The sequence below is a fragment of the Dromaius novaehollandiae genome, chromosome 3 (genome assembly GCF_036370855.1).
Source record: "Dromaius novaehollandiae isolate bDroNov1 chromosome 3, bDroNov1.hap1, whole genome shotgun sequence".
Classification (NCBI taxonomy): Eukaryota; Metazoa; Chordata; class Aves; order Casuariiformes; family Dromaiidae; genus Dromaius; species Dromaius novaehollandiae.
In genome coordinates, this window is record NC_088100.1 from 125,670,501 (window position 1) to 125,691,990 (window position 21,490).

The following is a 21,490-nucleotide window of genomic DNA, read 5'->3' on the forward strand; positions in this document are numbered from 1 at the left end:
GTCTAGCGATCCTCCTCTTCTGTGAAAGAATTTAACACTAATTTAAGCTAATTTAACATTAGCTATGTAGAAGGAAATTTAGCACTGTTTTTAAAGGCTAGTGGGTGTGGGGTGATATCTTTTTTTTCCTTTGGAGGAATCAGGAGTGTTACAACTTGTTCCCTGTTCAGCTGACAAACTCAGCTGGTGCAAGGATGCTTTCTGTTTGCAAGGTGCCTGTCACTCCTGGTGCTAGGTGGCTCTACGAGACCCTCCTTTGTTTGCTGAAAGGGAATAGTTGTCCCTTTAAGAAAGTAAAAATAGGATTTAGCTTGGAAGGCACGTGACTGGAAAGTGGTGTCCCCAGGAGGATGAACCAACGAGCAGGTGATATGCTTGGTAAGTCTGACATATTCCCGGGCCCAGCTCTGCAACCATCCTCAGACGCAGAGCACCACTGGCTCCATGACAGTCGTCCATGCCACCCACAGCAGCCAGAGGTCAGGCTGCTGGTGACTCCCATCTCACCTGGCATCCAGCAATGTCATGGCCCTTCCAGGTAGACCACGCACCTGACTTTTCTGCCCACCATCACCAGTACATGGGATGATGGGATGTGGATCTGGTGGGCCAGATGTGCTATGGCCATCCTGGTGCACTGCAAGTGACTGTGGGTTTGGTGCTGTGTGACAGGTCTGTTCCCGTGCTGATGTTCACTCACGGCCTAAGCCACTTCTGTTCAAACGCGCATGAATACAAGGCAAGTTTGGATTTTGGAGAGCATACTTGGGTCTGTATTTGAAATACAGTGGTTGTATTTACACAAACACCAAGCCTACTCTCAAGTTTCATAAAGTACCTTCAATAGCTTTACAACCACAAGTAAAGGCCCCTGGTTGCCTTAAACTTCAGACCAGCAGTTGAGACCTGCTAAGATGCAGCCAGTGCTGAAGTCCAAATGACCGCTCACCTGACATGCAGGAATGGAAAAAGTAGCTGAGAATTGCCTCCTCGTAAAGGTGTGTGTTGACCATGTTTTGAAGGCAGTGTTTGCATAGGCAGTGAGTGAAACTACTTGTCAAAAGGCATTCCCACCCCTTCTTGCAAACTCTGCTAAGGCATGTGGCTTGCACTGGCAGTGAGTAAAGTGTTCACATATAGCAATGTTTTGCACCAACTTTTAATTTAATTTCAGTAACAATATTTTGTACATGCCGGATTTATCTGCTGCTTAGGGGAGATGCATCAGCAATTTACAACACAGCTTGAACCGAGAGGAGAAGTGGACTGATAGCAGTAGAACATCACTTGAGGTCTACAGGGCTAAATACTTATGAAGAGTTGGATGCAGGTTTGACACACTTGATCCCAGGGCCTTTGCTGAGTTGTTTAGGGGAATGTCCATGTGGACACGTCCTCTGTAGAGGAGAAAACGGACCCTGGCTCCTCAGCTTAGTGTAGAGGCAAGCTCACAAGTAACCATGGTAACCAAGCTGTCACCATGAGCATTAAGACATTTACATACCAAAAAATAAAAAAGCCCAAATACAATACAACATACATAAATACTCCAGGTCATTTGGAGATTTGTTCCTCAGTTTTGCTTCCTACAGATGTTGACAGCTCTGGCAATCAGATACAGGTAGAAATATTTTTCCCTACTCTATCCACAGCATCAGCAGCATATATTATTCCTAGTGGTGAATGTAATAGCTCCCAATTAAGAGGGGATATTTGAATTTCAAGTTGGAGAAACACTGAAGGCAATTTTGTATTCACCTTTAAAAGTTTCATCTATCACAGACTTCCAAAAGCAGTGTGCTCACATCAATATTTATAACATCCAGCTCTGTGGTTTCACAAAAGAGCCATTAATACAGCATATCAGCTCTGGTGACAAGTTACATTTTATTCCTGTCAACAAACAAAGATGTTCTTTCTCTCTCTGTAAAACTCCTGTTGTTTTTTTTTTTTTTAAGCAACTGTCAGATTTGAGATTTGAAGGATATGTGTGGATCTGCTTTCCAGTATTTTCTAGAAGGCTGCTAGAGAGATAACAGAGTGAGCTCATAGGAACTTATGGAAGACATTGATTAGTATTTTACTATGAAATTAAGTAAAGATTTCAGGATAAATTCTTTGCTTGGGATGGAATTAATGCAATTTCTAAAGAGGGCTAGGTAGGTAACCCATACCCTAGTTCAGGAGGTGGAAGTTTCTGAAATAACTTTTCAGCTTTGAAAATACCCCAGAATATTGATCACTGCACTGCTGTTCTGATTTAGATGAATTTGTACTTCCTGCTAGTACAAAGGAGACAGATCAGGTCTAAGGTCGTAATATATATTAATGCCCTATTACCATATCATCTTATGTGATTTGATCATTGTGCTATCAGTACATGTAGTAAAGGCCTTTTCATACTTTCAGTTACAAACAGCTTGCTCAGATAGGTTTACTAGATGGGCATTGCCACGTGAGAGAGGATTAGCATTGCTGAAACAGGTTCCCCAATTCTTTATGTCTCATCTCTTCAAGTTTATGCAAGAGTTTATAGGAGTACTGTGCGTAAAATACTGGCAAAACGTTACTGACTTCGCAGTTTGCATCCACTGCGTGAACAGTGTCACTGGTTATTTTTCTTTTCACGCTAATTAATCTGCTGGCAGAGGTATTAGTGTTTAAAAAAGAAAATTTTAAATGTAAGTTGCTTTACAAAATCAGTTGAAAAAAGTTTACTCATGTGTGCTGAAACAAGCAGACTGCAATTGTTTTATTTAGATTTAAGCAGCACTAGGAAAAATCAGAATATCCGTACTAAAACCTGTCGGCTGTCCAGCTAGTTAATTCATCTCATAACTGCAAAATGACCACCTGCTCATATTCAAAATTCATTGAATTTTAAAGAAAACATTTAAAAACAGATAAATAAGCTCAGTTCCATAGCACTATCCAATTCAGTAAACTAAGCCTTAGTGATACTGAATTCCCTCCTTTTATCTTTGCGTAGCTCCCCAACTTCCCGAATCGTAGCAGGTCGAATGCCCTGCATTCATCTTCCACTATTCCTTGATTCTTCCACAGAGCTTCAGTTTTCAAGTGTAGCTTGGGATCACTGGCAATAAGCCTCCCGGATAGACTGCGCTGCCCTTTTCAGTATGGGTCATTATATCTCAAGATCAGATAGAGACTCCCTTGGAGTGAAGGAGCTCTGAAGGTGAGTGCTGTGCTGTGCAAGGGAGACAGTGCAGAAGGCTTGCACTCAGAAACAGGGAGATCAGACAAGGGGCAAGGATTGTCCCCATTTCACAGGTGACGATTTGAAGACCAAAGAAATTAGATTGTTCAGCAGGGGGTAGGAAGCAATGTTGGATGTCCTAAACTTCAACCAGATCCTCACCTTAAATAGCTCTTCCATCCCAACCTGAGAGAGGCCTCAGGGAGAAGTAGGCAGGAGGGGAGGAAGCCTTGCAGCTTGTGAGGTTTAGCCTGCATGTCATAATATTTTTCATGTTTTTGCCTGTAGCCCAGGGAAGTCATGAACTTGTAAAAATTTGTCTGTATTTTAAAATAAAGAGGACATTTCCAGTCCCAGAGCTTCGGATGAAAAGTTTGAAGACAGAGCTTCCCAAACATCCTAATATTCGGAAATCTTGCAATTTAATTTGGAGGAGCTGACTTTCCTGGGTTTGCCAATACCAGAGGTGAACATAAACAGCTGTCTTATTGGGAGCTCTGCAAGACACTGTGGAATTGCAGTTTGCTTTGTAGCTAGCGTGGACCTACCTCTTGAGGGGTCAGGGGCCAAAACAGAGCTTAACTATGGTCAGAAGTATATAATGTCCATACATAGTTTTCCATGTATCCCTTGCCCACTCCCAAAATTGCCCTTGAGCAGTATTGGCCACACATTTTTCCTTGCCCTTTGCACAATACATTTTACATTTTCTGCCTACGGTATCATTTTCTGCCTGCAGAACAGAGGAAGGGTTCGGTTGCTTCATCAGGCATGCTACCAAAATGATCGTTCCATTTCTTTTCAGTTTTGTTTTTCGCTACACCACAAGCGGCAGCAGAATTTAAGCTACTCCATATAATTTCATTATTTTTGAACACAGGAAGAACTGAGGATGAAAAAAAAATCCTTCTTTGCAGATTTGCCTGTTTTTGTGCTGAGTTTTTGGAGGTATCTGTGTCCTTACCAAGCAAGCCTGGTTGCCCATATACTGTCCATTCCCTTCACAAGGTATGCAAGGGTAGACCCAGTGGGAGGGGGATTTCTAATTCTGTACTTAGCACTAACCAGAAAAAGGGATGCAGCATTTGTTTTCCCAGTTTTTGTCTTGCTGCATGCTGTGCCAGCATGAAACTGGTTTTAAGCACTTTCTTTACCTGTGTGCTCTCACTAGCTATTGATTATTATTATCAGATGTACAATCCATTTTCAGCAGTGGCTCCTCCACTTCCCAGCAGTTCATCAGAAGAAAATACTTTCCTTTGTGTCTATTTGGTCCTGTTCCAGCAAAACCAGTAGGAGTGTTGCCTTTGGCTATAGCGAGGTCCAGATGTGGAGTTGCTCTTTTAAGGACACAGGTAAACGTCCTGGTAACTTTCAGCTGTTTAATGCAGAGAACAAAAGGGCATAAACAGAAAAAAGGTTCTGTCAGGACATGTTCCGGTGGCCTTTCTTTTTTTTCTCTTTATCTCGCAGTGTAAGGTTTTAGCACATTTAGAGTATCTTTCAGATTTGTAATCTTGGCAGTATTTCTGAGCCTGTACTGTATTTCTCTGTTGATTAAACAACAGCTTCTCTAAAAGCAGAGATGGTCATCTTTGGTGCTTTGCCACATTCTATTTAATTATTCTTTATTTTATTGAGATTAGTCCTGGCCACAAGACAAGCCTCAAAGAGGTTACAATCCATCTCAGTAAAACAGGATATAATTACCAAAGGGGCTCCGAAGCACAGACCAGGGATCAGGTGAGGGGTTTGGGTCATTCCTGAAGTCTGCAGCAGGTTGAGGACCTGGGCTAACCTGCGTTCTAGCCCAGGGCTTTCACTGGGAAATGATTCTTCCTGGACAGAGCTTTAAGTTTTGTCACATGCAGCTTTCCAATTGCATTGACAAGAATTTCTAGCTTAGCTGGTGAGAATCCAGGATCACAGTACTCTGACATGTGCTGTGAGTTAGGCAAACAAGCTGCTTGAGTGGACTGAATTGGATCTTCAGGGCTATTCTTGCATGATTTGCTCCAGCTGACCAGGACACATCACATGGCTTGGAAACACCCATCTGTAAAGTTCAGATTTAGGTAAAACTTTCTCAAAGTTTGTAAATACTGGACTAAGTTCAGTTTTGACTAACATCATGAAGTACAGGATAGGATAAGCATCAGAATTTGTCAAGTGTCAGGTCTGCTCAGGTCCAACTTATTTATTTGGACTTATCTCAAGCTTTACAGGGAGATCAGATCCCCAAGTTCTTCTAGACTTGAATTGCAAAAAAAAAAAAAAAAAAAAAAAAAAAACCAAAAAAAAAAACAGGGAAGATTTCTTATATTCAAAACACTTCAAGTTGCAGATAAAATAAATACAGGATGGTGTCTTCTTGTGTGGTAAGATGAATCATGCTTTGCGTTTCCTATTAGTTTAATTTCCTTTATCATTCTGTCATGTGATCCATTTCTCAAATCACTTGGAAAACAAGTGGAGAAATGAAAATACACCCAGAGCTCACTGACAGCTACACTGATGGGAAAAATAATCACTCTCAGCTGTGTTAGCCAATTTGACTCTTTCATCTGAAGGTCATCACTTTGAGGTTCTCTGCAAATTATGCATAGAGGTATGCCCAAACTAAGAAAACAAGCCAAAAAAAGCAAGTTACCTCAAACTAGGAAGAATCAAATCTGGAACTCTTTCTGTAATGCTGACCAAAACCCAAGATTCAAATGCTATCTGTACACAAACTGCGTAGCAGTTTTAGTTTGTACAGGCTGTAGACCTGACCAGACACATGAGCTGTCATTCGGACTAGCGCAGACTTAGCTTAGTGCCATCACTCTGGAACAATGCGATCCAACCCCAGTCGAGTTTAAATAAGGAGCTAGTGACCTTCCTAAAATGCAGCTGAAATCCCAGCTTTACTGAGGTCAGTAATAAAAACTCCTACTGAATTTAAAGGGACTGGGAGTTTATAGCCAGTGTCCAGAAAGCTAAGATTTGTGAACCAAGAAGACAGCGGTGAGAATTTTTTCAAAGTTTTTCTTTGTGTACTTTCAGTTTTACAAAGGGAGCACAATTTAGGAATATTGTATTTACACATTTCAACTAGTCCTGTCATTTAATATCTTGGATATCGAAGTGGAAAAAGAAAAATTTTAAGTGATCTGCTAACAGCCGTTTTGAAGATTTTTGCATGTCTTGCTTTAAAAACTAGAGTGGCTCAAGCTTTGATTCAGGTAGCAAATCCATTTCCATGTACTGAATGGTAATGCCATCCTACCAATTCGACTGTGAAGGACCATGCTAATTTTAAGGCATTTGGGCGGAGCAAGATAAGCAGATTGCAAATAATCAACATGTGCCATCCTAAGTGAGTCTGTTTCCTTGGCAACTTCTAGTGTGTGGTCTGTGTTTCACAGACTGTAAATAACTGGGCAGTATGTACTTATTTGAAACAAAAATGCTTTTGAGTGAGGCTGGTGAGAAACTTTTGATCAAAACTCTTTTATATTCTTTTTGGTTCTTCCCATTAAACTGTTAATGTCGCATTGTTTTCACTGGCATGATGTATGTATTGCACAGTTAAGTGCTAGGGATGCATCTGCTGCTCCTATTAAAGTAAATCATAGCCATTTTATATGATCACAAGGTGCTGCTTACTGTGCTTTTGGCAAGAGCCCTGTGTTTTGTACCGTAACTCTGCCTTGTTTGGGGAGAGCAGAAGGACAGGCAGCTGAGCACCCTCCCATTTGTGTGCTCTTGTCTAAAACTTGAGATTAAAGTGCCCGGAGTGCTCTGCTGGATTATAAACTTTACTGTTGCAGGCAGGTTTGTGCTTGGCATTAGCAGGCTGCTGATGAGTTGCATCCGAGCAAATAACCATCAAAACTGTAAAAAAAAGACAGAAGTTTGTATGTATTTCTTTTGAGGTGCTGTTAAGAAGTTCATCTATTTTTCCTGGCGGTTGGTGTTCCGTCCATGAAACAGAAGTACGGTTTTAACGGTGCTTATTAGTGCTTAATCAATGGTTTAGACTAACGGTCTTTGTACCTGGGAGTGAGAGAAGGGTTGTGTCGCTGCAGGTCTGTGAAGGAAGGAGCCTGTTCGGGAGGACAGCGGTTTCGGACCCGGTGGAGGAAGCCGTCAGTGATACGGAGGCCGTGGCTGAGCAGCACGGAAACCACCGCTGCGGATGCATGAAACAGGTCATGGGCTAAAAGGGAGAACGGAAACCAACCCCACTGCGCAAATGCTGCAGCACCTCTGGGCCAGGACAGGGAGTTAACTGGCCTTCTTTCCTGTGCGAGCGTTTTCCCCGTGGGAAAACTGCTGTACATGGAATGATCATTAAATTATTTTAGTTGAATAGGGTTATTCATAGAAGAGTTTTTGATTAAAAATGTCAAGGAGATCTCTCTTCTGCTCTTCCCCTCCCTCCTCCCCCCCAATATATCCCATAAAAAGTTAAAAAGTCGTTAGAAAAATACTTTCCTTTAGTGTTCTGGTTACAGCAGTTCTTTGGACAAGGCTCTGGTCTAACATCTTCATCAATCTCTCTACTTCCAAGCATTAAATCATTGTGAGTGAAGCATCAAAAACTCATGAGGTTTTAAAAAATCATAAATGCTGGGGCGTTTAGCTTTTATCATTCATCATTTCAGTCTTTGCATGGTATCTCCAAAGATTATGTTTTTTCTTTTTCATAACAATGAAATTGTTCTGCAATCCCATGATGCCAAGAGCTGGTGCTTTCAGAAAAAAAAAATGCAAGACATTAAAAATCACAAGCAGAGACAACAATGAAGTCAGGTTAGAGGTTCATTGGCTCTAACTGGAAAATCATCTGCTTGAAAAATAAAATGTCTGTAGCTAAACATACTGGGGGTCACATGTAGCATCAGGAGGAGAATGGCTAATGAATATAATGAGATCAGGACAATAACACAGGGATATATAAGCTAAAATTGCAGATGTATACAAAATCGAACATGTATGCTTTTAAAATCTCCATGGATATAAATGCAATTTTCCCTTGTAAATCTTTTCAGATTTTCCATGCAAATCTCATAATATCTTTAGAACTTCTGCAGAGTTTGGGCAACACTACCTCATTTTTCAGTAACAAAGGATGATATTTTTATGAGAAAAATATATTATTGTGTTTGAGTCAGTGTAAACTTCCACAGAGAATTACAGTTTATAATAACCTCTGCTCTCTTGGGCATGAGTCCTAGCAAACAGCAGGAACATGTTTGAGGACTGTTCCTGTGGATATTTTTGTATTCTTGTTTTATTTTTGGGTTAGGGGACTTTCTTTCTTTTTCAAATAATACAGCACAGCAATAATGCAGAACTGGAAGTAAGGGCTTCACTGTAAGCAAAGAAAAGCACAGTGACTGTTAAATAAAATACTACAATTGGAGTAAACATGTTTTTTAAAAAAATCCTTTAAAGTTAGTGCTTTTATTGCTTCTTCTCCCAGTGATACTTGAAAAAAATTGAGATAATTAGGTTTCATATTTGGACACACTGTATGCTTCATGTTTCAGGTCCACATTTTGATTTGACCTGTTCACAGAAACTGTCTAGCTGGAAAATGTAAAGCAGAGATAGAAATGGACTAACCAAAATTCAGGGTTTATTTAGACAAGGAGTTTTGGATTTGAACTTTCTGTGTTTAAAGAGAGAGACTGGGGAGAAGCTGTGGCAGGGCGGAGAAAGTAGCTTACCTTTTAGTGCTGGATGAACTTTAGCCTGAGTCTCAGTAATGCTGTTTGCCAATGGATAATCTATTTTATCTGCTTACACCTCTGTTTAGAGGAAACCTCACCAAAAGTGCTTCTAGAGGGACTCTTTGGATCGATATTCTCCACGTGCTTCCGGGGTGCAGTTGCCCCACGTCGTGCTATGCAGCGTGGCACTCATTCAGAGCTGCGGCTGGCTTTTGACAACTGCAAACGTGACCCATAATTTCAAAAGCTCTTCCCTGTTGTATTTGTTGACAGGTAGCAGAATATGTGTGCCTGCTGAAGGGACTCCTTCGGTGGCTGCAGGCACGGCTCGTGCACGTCCCCTGCCCGACTTTGCGGTTCCAGGTAAGCAGCTGCAGCTCATAAACCCCACGGGAGCTTTCTGCAGCCAGGCCAGCTGGGGCCTTGCTATAGTATGTCCTGGATAGTTTTCATCAACGTCATTAACTTCTCCCCTATACACTTGCTCACCCTTAGAGCTGAACAAATATATCTTCTTGGTAAATACTTCATTTGCTGAGAAACACGGTTTCAGTCATCCCAGATTAGTCCCTAGATTTGACTGGAAGAAGAAGGGAGGAAGGATTTTTTTCTTTTAGACCAATAACCCAAGCAACAAGTGTTATTCTAGAGCTTGGTGCTTTCAGCCTTAGCTCAGTTTCTTTCACTTTTGATAATAAATCAAATTTAGATACTTTCTGAAGCTGGAACCCAAAAGTTTTACCTCCCTGATGCCCTGGCTGCACGCCTTCCTTCCAAACCTCCTCTGAGGCGAGCAGCAAAGAGGACACTTTAACCTTGGAGTAGTTTCACCCTTCATGGCCTTTATTTTTAAGTGCTTGAAACAGGAGCAGTCCATTTCAGATTGGTTGAAATCGTTTATCTAACTGTAAAACACGTCTCTCTCCTAGTTTTAGTTTTGCAGTGCAAAATAGACAGGGGGTGAGGCAGGGGAAAATCAGTGCGTAAAAAAATTTGGAGCTTTTCTCTGGCTCCCAGCCCCAGCTGCTCTTGGGAGGGCTGTGCGTCTCAGCTAGCTGTGCGTCCCACTGCCCCCTCGCCCTGCAGGTCACGCCGCAGCAGTAAAAAGTCACAGATTTGCTGAGGAAGGGAAGAAAAAGGGACCCTGTGAGCACCATCTTTTGCTTCTAGGTGCGAGCTATGCGGTAGCGAGCCACCCGTGCAGCTACGCAGCACCGCCTTGACGTCGACACCTTGACGGCAAACCACCTGCGTGGCAGGGCCGTGTGGCTGCTCTCGGCGTACCTGTCTCTCTGGAGGCACCGCAAGAAACTTGGGCAGAAGAGAGATGGGCCATTCGTCCAGCTTGTGAAGGAAGCAGGGGATCTGATACCGGCTGCTGATTTTAACTAGCCTATTTCATGGTGTGTTAACTCTCAGACTAAACTGCTTGAATAGCTAGTTACCCACATAGTGTAATTTATATGTGACCTTCATGATCACAGTGTCTGCAAACGCACAAAGGTTAATGAATTCTGTCTTTTCACACCAGTACGAAGTACTGAAGCAGTAATCTCTTGCTGCAGCTGGAAAAAGAGGGCACATGTCATGTCCACCGTTTTATCGTCTGAGATTGAGGTGTGAACTAAAAACAGGTCTCCTGAGCCAAGTTCAGTGCTGAAGCAACGAGGTCGTTCTTCCTCTCGCTAGACCATCCACCAGATGAATTGCAATGTACACTTTAAAATCATATTCAGCTTGTTTAGGCCAGAATGCAAATTTTACAAAATTTGCCTTTGTTGCTCTGACACCAGCTCTCATAGGTGGCTTTGACCTATCATAATGATTGCCAAAGTCCTGATTTTATTTGGAGAAGGTAATGCTTGTGGTAGAGAGCAAATTTTTGAGGTATCCTTCTTTGTCTCTTACTCTCTCATGAAAGCTTTTTTGTGTAGCAAAATATATCAGAAAGGAAGTGCCTCTCATATGGCAGATACAGTACTGAAGCTCCTCAGCTCCAAAGCACTTAGTACCTCCTCTCCCATTAACACCGTGGCTTTCTTAATTTGTGAGAAAGTATCATGTGTGAATACAATACAGGAAAAAGAAGATAAAACATAATGATTCTTATTGCCTATTTGTAGCTAAGAGCACATGCTCCTCTTAGGTCATTTGAAAGTATCACGTAGAGAACTAGAGCATATCTGTTGCTATTGTGAGACTGGAGTGGCACTAAGATCTCTAGAGCTGTCAAACAACAGAACAATAGGTTTTGATATTGCTTATCTACTGCTAAAGAATTGATATTCTCTCATTCGTTCATTCGTTCCTTCCCTCCTTCCTTCTTGCTTGCTTTGTTCATGTGTCTTTTTGCCAGAAACTCAAAAAATTTCAACTTCTTTTGTTCGTTTAGAGAGATCTAAACTGGTTGCTGGTATCTGTTGAAATTATTTATGTTTTGATTTTTTTTTTAACAGAAAGAAACATTTAGCACTTTGTCCTGTGAGGAAAAAATGTTAAAAATTTCCAGCCAGCTATACTGTTACTATGTAATGTCTAAACTTGCTTCTCACACAGTCTGAAATGCAGTTGGACTCCAAATCTCCTTGTGTCTGTAGACTACCAGGATCTTTACAGCACAGCCCATCAGGAGAGATTTACACTCTTCATGCTGTTCAGGTCTCCATCTTGGGGATATTTAATATACAGATTATGATGTCTGTGGGCAATTAAATAGCCTTTTTCAAAATGCTATAAATAATATTAACCATGTTGAATGAATAACACCACTTGGTGCTGTGCAAATTACTAGCATACAATGTGCAAATTGAAGAAGAAGGATTTTATTTTCATGCAGAGAGACGGAAGTTTTATGCTAGGATGAGATGGAGTTTTGTTCATTTCCCATTTGATTTCATATGCAACTCGCTAATAGCATCCCAATGTCCCTCCCCACATTTCTTTTCTTGTAGTTTCTAATGCACCTTAAATGATGAGAGCACTACATCAATAGTCTCAATTTAGCCAGTGTGTGCTTTTGGCAAAAAAACAGCAAGTATTGCTAGCATAAATCTCCCATTACTATAATGACACATTAAAATGCGACAGGGGTTTAAAATCTGTGTTGAGAATTATCCATCCACCTGCTCTCAGAAATCATGTTGTATATGTTTATCTTCTCTTTCACCCATGTTTGTAGTAGAATGACGTGCTGAGAAGGAAGAAAACAGGCATTTATCAACACACCAACATTTTGTGTAGCATTCCAGTGAACGTTTGGATCAGATACCCAACATTGTTGGTGCAAGATAAACAAAGAGAATAGAGCATGGCTGCCTAATCAGTGGGAATTAGTTGCAACCCCCTGCTTTTTCCCCGTGATAAACTGAAAGTGACGCTGGCTGGAGGAATAGGGTTTTAATCTAGACGAAACATTTTTGAATACATTTTCTGAATTACAGGATGTACATTGATCTAGCTGTCATTCTGTTCCATTTGCAGTGATAGATCTGCAGAAAAACACTTTTGTTTAATTGAGATAATATTGTATTTTCCCCAAGTCCTTTAGGGGAGAACTGATTTATGAGGAGTGTTCTTCCTGAAATAAAAAGACACTAGCACACGAAGTCCTGACAGCAGGGGCCAAATTCAGAGGTTGCTCTGTACCACTGTCTAAATGAGTCACACAATCATTGTATTCATCTCTGCAAGCTAAAGCGATGGTGATGTCTCTACTTTGAGGCCCAAATGGACTGAGTGTAGCATTCTCACAAAATGGCAATATTTATTGAGCTGGGTGCCCAAGCGCCGTATTCAGAAATGATGTAGGACCAAGTATAATTTATCTCACAGCTGAAGTAGTGTGAGGTACTCTGACTTCTTTCAAAAACAAAAGTTTCTTCCCTGCTGCTTATCTTGAGCGATGATCTGCAGAATTTATAGAAAGCTGCTTTTGGATATGTCCAGCGATACCCAATACGTACATTTGCATCTTAGCAGTAAGCGTAGTTGCTTCTGCCTGGGAAGGGCAGCAGCCTGACGAAATGCCAGCTGGTGAGGCAGTGCTGAGCTGCATCAGTGATAGGCCTGAGGTTAACACATTTGTGCTCCAGATGTTGCATTAGCTTCCCAGCGTTCCACATAACAGTTTGGGGGTGAAGATTTCCTGAGAAATTACGTTGCTCTCATTGCTCTGCCAACAGCTGAATTTAGCACTTCTACAGAATGATACAAATCAACTTGCACCACCAGCACTGGGAAAGAGCCCAGCACGTGCCCAAAGAGACTAAAACCAGGAAGGAACATTTTTGTTTTGCGGGTATTGCTGGGTCCCAGCCCTTGGTTTTTGTTCTGCACTGGGCTGAAAATAAACTTTCTAATGTCTGTTTTCAGGTGACAGTCTAAGCCTTTGGATTTGGTAAGCGCTGTTTGGGTCAAGCGATCCTACATGAAAGTAAGAAAAATTAATCTAAGAATCTGACTGTCACAATCTTTCTACCCCAGTGTTCAGGGTGCTGAGTGGAGAGGCAGATTGTTCTGCCTACACCAAAATGACCCAAGATTAAAAAAACCCCACCATTCAGAATCTGGTAGCCATTTGAGCTAGAATCTCTTACTTCTTAGTAGAGAGCTCTAGATACCTGGCCTGTAACCTTCTTCAGCAAAGTGGCCTTGACCCTGGGGAAACTGGGGAGTGTTGAGTGAAACATTTCAGCTTTGAGAAAATTTCTTTTGCTACTAAAAAATGAAATCTGGCCAACTCCAAAAGAAGTCTTGAACTATCTCTCTTCTCCCTTTTAGCATCCGTGCTTTTATCCATGGCATTTATGTAACATATTCTACTTGCAGAGCCCTTCTTCCTAACGGGCTACAAACCAGGATTGTTCACTTGTTCGTGAGGCTCAACAGGGAGCTCTTCAAACCAAATAAACTTGGGAATTTTTTGTTGCTGACCTGGGCTGAATTCACACATTGAAAGTGCTATAAATCTTGTGCTGAATGCACCACAAAGCAGTGGTAACATATATGCCTCACTGCACTTGATTTCCTTACCTCTTTCTGCAGAGAGAAAGGTTGTTACTGAAACACTAGCATTTGGAAAAAGCACCAGAAGTCTGCTGCTGTTCGGAACAGTAGAAATGCTGTCTCTTAATTGGCACAAAAACAGTTTTCAAATTTTATATGATTTCTTCAGCAGTAACTGTGTCCTTTAAACAACCTGTATTCATCAAAGAACTTTCCTGCAAGCACAGTTAATTCATATCCGCAGAAAATGAAGTCTGCCTGGAGAAAAGTAGTAAGGACCTTTACTTTTATTTTATTAAAGTAAAGGCAAAAGCTATTAAAAGGAGGAAAGGAGTTGGGGGGAAATGTCCTAAGTAAATTTTAATTTCTTGTTCTATTTGTATCTATGTGTACAGACAATGAATTCAGAAGGGAATCCCTAACAAGTGTTTGGCTTTGATTTCTTATCAAACCCCAGCAGAACTGTGGGTGATGTCGGTGATGGGGCACCAATAGCCCTCTGTTGCCCTGCCCAGCCTCACCTGGGATGCACCGTCTGCCCACGGCCCGGGAGCTGCACCTGGACCTGGGTGCCCAGCCATGCCCGAGCTCCACCACAGCCCTGTTAGACCTGCATAGACCTTCGACCCGTGTTGTAGGTAGGTTGTCAGCAGCCCTGTCTCTTGGATGGACCTTGGATGTTGTAGCTTCATGTCCAGCCCCATCTCCTGCTGCTCATGTCGGGCTCCCAGATGGACCCTGGCCCAGGTTCATCCCCTTGTGGTGCCTGGAACTGTGGATGGACCCCCCTACCAGTGCCCATCTCTCCCCGCTCAGCGACCTCTGCGACCTGTGGCTCGTGTGGCTCCTGGCAGACGAGGGGCTGGCCCTGGCGAAGGCAGAGCTTGAACCCGCTGCTTGTCTCGGCACGTTCATGCAGAGTGCCGTCCACGTTGTCCACAACAGCCGTGTGCAGATCGGGTACCTTATTTTTAGTATAAGCATTTCCACCCTCTGATGCAAGACACAGCACAAAGCATCTGATAGAAAAGAACTGAGAAGACACTTTTGATGAAAGGAAAAGAGAATATGCAGGTTGATCTAAATTGTTTCTATTTCTGTTAAAATAACCAATTTACTAGAGGAGAAAGAAATGTAAGAGGAAACACTGTGTATTTCTTCAAACTAAAATCTGTGCTTTCTGAGGCAGTACAGGGATTAATATATTAGCCCTGTTTTTGCAGACATTTGAAAGAAAGAGTCCATATTTCCACGAGAGTAAAAAGCCTATAGGGGGTTATGTGTTTGGTTCATATTAAAAGCTTACAAGGCTGCCCTTGAGGGGCTGCTTGCTGTGGCTTGTACCTGATTGAATGTGATTTGCCTTTTCTGAGAAAATCATTCTGGAAAAACATGAGTTGTCAAAGCTGACAACAGCGGCGGTACCCCCGCATGTGCTGTTAAAACCTCTCGGTGCAGCCAGGGGACTAAAGGAGGAGGGCACGCAGCTGCAGCGCGGGAGACCGGTATTCAGCCCTACCGTGCCGACCTCGGTGCCCACCATCCAGGTGAGCGTCCTGCTGACCTGCTCGCAGGTGATCTGTCGCTCTCCTGCCACTTTGTATAAATAATTGACTCTCTGTCGGAAAAGAGACTTGAACCACAGTCTTTCATAGCCTAGCTGAGCGCCCAAGCAGAAGAGCTATTAGCTGCTTTGAAATAAGTAGGGGATCTCCTTCCTCTGTGTGCTGGGCTTTCTGCCCCCGCAAAGAGGGTTGTTTGGTTTCGTTTGCTTCGAGTTGCAAGGTTTCGCCGGCTGGGAAGGTCTGTGCCTGGCCAACCAGCGGTGGCTCCTCGGGGTGGCAAAGCATCAAGCTGTAACAACTTCTGAGGCTGTCTGGAGACAACCACCACTGAATGGTCAAAACAGCCCAATGGAGAAGTTTCAAGGAAAATCCAGACCGCAAAAAGAGCTTTACAGAAACTACTATACCCGGAGAAAAGGAAATGGTGCCTCCCTTCAGATGTCCCTAGAAGCTAGGTAGTTCAGTCTTATAGCAGTTAAGTTAATTGCCATACATGTAGCTGCACTTTCATCGCCTGCCCTTTCTTTCAGATACCAACCTGAATGCAAGATACAGATTACAGTCTCTTAGAGGCCCATAATTTCTGGAATAAAAAAGAGCTCTAGAGAGGTGGGACCTGGTTCCCTTTGCATCTGTCTGGCAGCTGCAGCAAAAGCAACCTGCTGCCAGGCTGGTAGGAAGGAGTGAGAAGTGACTGCTAAGTGAAAGTCATCTGGAGTACCAATGTTGACTCTGTGCAGCTGGGTCCCCAGAGCTTGGAGGCAACGAGCAGCTCAGAGACGATTATGAACAGGTAATCATTTGAAAGGAATTTCAGACTATCTCTTACCGTATGTTCACTTGGGTTTCCATGTGATTCTACAGAGGCTTTATGCCATACTCACTTTTATTCAGGATTTACACTAGCAAGAAGCAGACCCCCATAATCAAGTCCATTCAAAGTTAAATCTCACAGTCCCAAACCGCAGTGTTTTGTTCAGCTGTACCTGATACACTGCACAAATCCAAAGGCCAGCTTGTACGCTTCCTTTTGGCAGGAACTGAAGGGTACAGCAAACTCCTCTGTTAAAATAGCAGAGTCAAGAATGGGTAACCCAAAAAAAGGTCAGTGAACTTCTAGTTAATAACAGAGGAAGTGAATGACGGGGTTGCTGCCATGACTTGATTTACCATCAGGAGGTTTTCCGACAGGGCCTCTTTGTGCTGATTAAAGCCCTTGGTGCGTTGTGTCAGACAGAGTGGCACAGGGAGATGTGTCTCTGGTCATGTTTTAGCGTGGTTTAGCAATGGGTCCCCCAAGAGGCAAACAGGTGTATTGATTCCTATATCAGGGTATGGGGAAAAAAATCACTAATTATTCATTGTACCCACTCATTTGGGGATGAGGGGAGATGTGCCAGAGTCAACACTGTCATGCAGCCTGAGACAAACCGTTGTCTTCGCTGGAAGTGTTACAGGGTGATGTTTGGAGAAAGGGCCCTTTAAAGTAATAAATGTTGAGTAAAACAGTGAAAACATTTTCAGTGTTAAATCATTCAGTTCTTTTAATGAAAAGAGAGAAAGTAGCATGAAGGAACAAGGGGAGAGAGCAGGGGACAAATCTGGTTGCTCTCTCACTGGTTTTAAATAAGCACCTCTCCAGTTTTAGCAGGCAGGTGCAACAACATGTGCTTTTGACCTTTGTCTAAGCCACAAGCTTTGTTTTACGTACAAGAGGTATGTTCACAGTTTTAATAGGACTTCTCTCATGGGTGAAATAAAGCCCATGTGTAAGTCTGGTGTCTGTTTGCTTGCTTGTTTTTCCTCTGGATCAGGATACTGGATTGTAAGCTGAGGGAAAAATCCTCATTTACTGTGTTCGTATAGTACTTAATGCAAAGGAACTGACTGACCTCTGGTAGAGGCCTCTAGAAGCTCCTGCAACAAAAATGAGAAATAGTGATAATGAGGAGACCTTCTCTGACTTTTTTCTTTTTTCTTTTTATAACAGCAATGTGCTGAGCTTTCTTCAGGAACAGGAGCTTTAATCTCTCTAACTTTCTGTGTAATGCACTTTTTCAGAGTCTATTTTTGTTTGGAGGCAAGAATTTTCTGCTTTACTTATTCTTTGTCTATGTTGAAGATATGGGGAAAAGATGACTATCACTCCTTTTTATGTACTGTCACCTATTACCACAAGTTTTAATGGTCGATTTCATGTGCATGAGACACTCTGCTAACAAATGGTTAGATATCTACTTTATCGTTAGCCACCACATTACCAGGGAGATATTTTGATTTAAAGAGATGAATCAGACTGAAGCAGTAAAATCAATTAGAGTTACATCTTTCTAGAAAGAATGGATCTGGGCAATGAGGTCTTAATGGGAGTTAATCTTTCTTGCAGAAAGATGTTTTGAGAACTACTGTGGATCAGGTCATCTCGGGTCAGGTCATCTCCCTTATAATCATAATGGTAAAGGTTAATTCTTGTCTTAAGTAAAACTGTCACAAATGGTATATTCAGAAAGAAAATTAACTGATACCCTTTTGATGCTTTACACGGTGGATAGTGGGTTGCGTGAAGTGCAACAAAGAAAGGCGTTGACAATTCATGAACTTCTTTAATTATAGATTAATTTCTATGCTAACAGTTTCAAATTCCTGAAATGAGTACTTTATACTTCTGGCAGAGACTGAGCAAAGACGGGCTGCTAGTCTTGCAGCATGCCCAGCCCTTGTTGCCCATGCAACATCACACTGATCAGCTGATGGTGCTTGGCTCTCACAGGTTAACAGTAGGACTGGGACCTCTGTTTTACATAAATGAAGCAGAGCTTGTGGAAAAAAAACTTAAAGTTTAATAAATGGCTGAATTATGAGGATAAAATATTAATCTTAGAGTCTTTGATCTATAAGAAATTCCCTTACACAGTGAAGCTCTGCAAAGTCTCTTTACTAAAAGCTTGTTTCCTCTGTAATGTAGAGGGAAGGAATGAGGATTTTCATAGCCAAATCCTCCTCTAGGCTTCCTGAATGTTTCAGTTTGTCTACATGTAGGTAGACCCTGCACTGGGGAGTCTGTGGTCTCTCCATTTTGGGGAGTCATATTCACACCTGTTCCTGCTCTATAATGAGTTCATTCACTGTAGAGATGATCAGGAAATATATCTTGGCGAGGTGGAGGGACTAAGAAGCTGTCTGCACTTTTTTTTTTAGAAAAAAGAAAAGTATTCATTGTGGTGAGATTTTCTAAGATACCTGAAATGAGAGCTGGAATTTGGCTAGGAAACAGCCAAATGGTGCCATTTGGCAGCATTGTGTTTTGCACACCTCTATAAACATGGCCAGACATTTCTGCACATATCATCCTGTTATTACACTATGAGATATCCATCACAATAAACCAATAATTCAAAAGAATTATTACAGCATATTACAGCAAAAGAAATATTACAGCATGCATTCCTTGGCAACCTTGTTATTTAGATACTAATCTAGTCTGCCCAGCCTAATTGTGACTGGGCTGCAGCAGAGCATGGCTGCACCTCCCTTTGTAGCAATTTAGACTTAATATGTTTCCTATATCTGGTCTTCAAAGTTAAGTTTTTTTCCAGCATGCAGCAATAACGGCGAATGTATGCCTTGTGCAAGACAGTAGTATTGATGCAGAGTAAACGCCCCACTTCAAGCTGCTGCTGAACAGCTGAGCTGGTGCTTCAGTGCCAGGACTTTCAGGCTCTTGATCCCACTGTATTTTAGACCCAACCACTGGTCAATAAAAATTCTGGGTAATATAGCCCTCCAGCCCTTTGTGCCCTCCCCCCACACAAAAAAGAGGCTAAAGAAAGCAAGAAAATATTTTTGAATCTGTACCCTCCAATGCTGCTTAAAAAACAGCACATTGCTTCTAGTAGAATAATGATTTCTTGATGGATTCTCATAAATGGACTGTTCCTACATTATCTAAAATAATTGGTTCATAGCTACCACAAAACGAACAGCAGGTAGGAAATGAGTTTGCAGTTGCCAAAACATAATGGATCATTTAGTCATTCTCTGAAGGTTTTAACACTTTTTTGGGCCTCAGAAAGCCTGGTTCTAATTGCACTATTTTTATTAGAAATCCATCTATTGAAATCAATAAATTTACATCACTACCAAATCAGAATATGGCCCACAGAAAATAAACATTTAGAATAGATATATTCAAAGTGTTCTTAAAACTTGCAATAGCTAGATCCTCTGATTTAACTGATGAAAACTACAATCGGGAATGTTTTTTTCCTCCTATTTTTATTATGGCTTGATAATGGTATATCTAAGGCTTATAGAAACAAAGAAAACATGGATAGTAAGCAGAACTGTGCTTTTCTGCAAAACAGCTGAGTAGAGCATGATAAATCCATTGCTAGGAAAGAAATGATGATCTCAGATTAATGTATTTCATGAAAATGAAAATATGTATTCATATTTCGTATGTATTTGGAGGTAAAAACCCTGCCAAGGAAGAAATTCCCACTGCTCCAAGGTTTCCTCTTCCAGGTTATGCAAGAGGAATTCTTATGTTCATGGTCTTAAGGTGAAAGCCGGGCTATCATTTAATTAACAGGACAAGTGAGACACACATCCTCATCGGCGGCCATGCACCCACACCCCTTGGACCCTCTTCTGGCCATTCTCTTCCTAAGAGAACCTCTTTGCATATTTTGCATTTTCATTTAAGCAGTCTCCTTTCTTTTCCTTTTGCCTCCTCAAAGTAATTGCCAGCCCTGCTTCCCCACACTAACATTACTGACAAAAAACAGTCATGAAACCACTTAACACCTCAAAGCCTTGAACAGGGGTCATCTTTTTTTGTTGCTATCAGATATCTTGTGTGAACCACTGGTTCCATAGACATCTAGGGGGGAAATTTGTTGAGCAGACCCAGGATGACATCCACGGGTTTTCACTGATAAGCTCAAATCTGTCCTGTCATTTCATGTTTACTGTTTTCTGGAAATTGTTTTATCCCTTTTTCTTTCCTTCCTTCAAATGATGTATTCCTTTTTGAGCAAGCTGCTTTATGAAAAGGAGCTGATCGAGCCATGCTAATGTTATCTTTTTTCTTTTTTGTAATTACCCCCTTTAATAGACCTCATATTTGAATTATATTCTTCTGTCTAGAGGTTTCAAAGAGATGATATTATGCAATAAGTTTGAAAACTGCTTAGATTTTTTTTTTTTTTTTTGTGAGTGCTTTAGTGTACTTGTTCAAGAAGACATAATTAAGACACAGAGAAAAGAAATGTATTCCACTTAGGTAAGCAGACAGCATATTAACCCATAAAAAGAGTCAAATAAAATGAACTTACAGAATAGGAAACTTGAAGAAAAAGAGTAAAGCTCTTGGGAATTTTCTCTTAGAACACAATATATGAAAAAGCAAAAAATCTTGCAATAAAAAATGTCATAAACTATCTTGTCATCTTGCTAGACTGTCTTTTTAATCTGGAGTACAGTTATAAATGGTGCTTAAAGTTTTAGCAAATTCTATTAATTTATAAATATTATCAGGAATCAATGGCTACACTCAAACAAGTTTCTGTATTACTTTATTGTTACTATATTGCTCAATTTCTAAATTGAGTTCGATAGAATTCAGCCAGAATATTTTTTTTTAACTCATTACTAAAAATGATTAGCTGAAAATTTTAAAATAATGGCTAAAAATCTGCCTGGGAACTGAAAACAGACAGTCCTTGAATCACTGATTTGGGGTTTGGGTTGGTTTGGGGGGGGAGGGGTTGAGCTTCAAATTTGGAGGATGCTCAAATCCCACTCAATTTCTGATGCAAATAAAACATCTTCCATGGACAACAGCTATGCTCTGCAAACCTTGAGATTCTGGGAGAACAGAGAGGGACTTTTGTTGTTGTTGTACAGGATTTGTTTGTTTACAGGATGATTTTTTTGTGAAAAAACAGCTTCCTTCAGTCCAGTATTGGCAGGAACTTTTGTCT

The 21,490-nt window shown here is 41.4% G+C and overlaps 1 long non-coding RNA gene across 3 annotated transcripts in view; it reads left to right on the plus strand.

The window, feature by feature from the left end:
- The window catches only part of LOC135327967 (uncharacterized), a 134,950-nt gene extending 114,005 nt beyond the window's left edge, over positions 1 to 20,945 (plus strand). For all 3 annotated transcript variants that reach the window (XR_010388661.1, XR_010388662.1, XR_010388663.1), the window contains 3 exons: positions 7,288 to 7,410; positions 9,211 to 9,300; positions 10,108 to 20,945. This is a non-coding gene — a long non-coding RNA (uncharacterized LOC135327967). The remainder of the gene's footprint in view (positions 1 to 7,287; positions 7,411 to 9,210; positions 9,301 to 10,107) is intronic.
- The last annotated feature ends 545 nt before the right edge of the window (positions 20,946 to 21,490 follow it).